A 972-nucleotide genomic window follows, 5' to 3' on the forward strand; every position below is an offset into this window, starting at 1 on the left:
TTGATGAGATTGTCACTCTCCTCACTGATGGTTGGATTCGTACTTGGGAGCTTCGCAACAAAAAGGAGATGGGCGATACGGTGGCGATGCTTCAGAAGATCTGTTGTCAGAACTGGATGCCCACAATGAACCCCAGCTCTATGTCTGCTGAGCGGTCTATACTCCTCTTCATGATTCTCAAAGGCCATCGCTTTAATTTTGGGAAATTGGTCTTTAATGAAATCTGTGCCTGCAGCTCTGTGGTCGCGAATGCTTCCTCCAATGTTCGTCTCATTCTTCCCAATCTCATTGATCAGCTCCTGCGTTTCCAACGAATTGTTCTTGCTCTCTCTAGTGATGTTACCTCTGCTGCACCTGTTAAGTTCAAGATTGAGCCGAAGGAGCTTCTGTCCTCTCAGACTCCACTCACTCTTCTGTCGGATATTTGCCACTTGCATGACTTCACCAAACTCATGATGGAACGTCTTGCAGGTAAGTCTCTCTCCTCTTCCACTTTCTCTAACCATTTCTCTCTAGTTTTTATATGAGTCTGTGCACTCAAGCAGGGGGAGATTACCTTGATATCGTTTATTCTGAGGGTGAGGGTGATCCTGAAGATGAGGAAGATGGTGATGAAACCGAGAGTGGCTGAAAAAATTCGTGTATGCTCGCATGTAGGGGGATTAATATATTTAAGAGTTTGACTTAGTGGTTGTTTTTAGTCAGAAACTCTCTAACGGTTATGTATTGCATTTACAATTGCAGAACTCTGATTTTTTTTTTAGTTCTACTCGGCTATGTATTGAACCTTTGAACCTTATGCTGCTCTGAAGTATTTCAGTTATCTTAATGCCTTGTGGTTCAGTTTTGGGTTTGCTGTTCGGTTTGGATCACTAACTTGTTACAAGAAGGCTTGAGGCACACACTCAGATAAAAAGGGGGAGATTGAAGAAACAAAGTATCTGTAGGAGTTACACACTGTCACGGGATGTA

The sequence above is a fragment of the Camelina sativa genome, chromosome 10, assembly GCF_000633955.1.
Source record: "Camelina sativa cultivar DH55 chromosome 10, Cs, whole genome shotgun sequence".
Taxonomy (NCBI): Eukaryota; Viridiplantae; Streptophyta; class Magnoliopsida; order Brassicales; family Brassicaceae; genus Camelina; species Camelina sativa.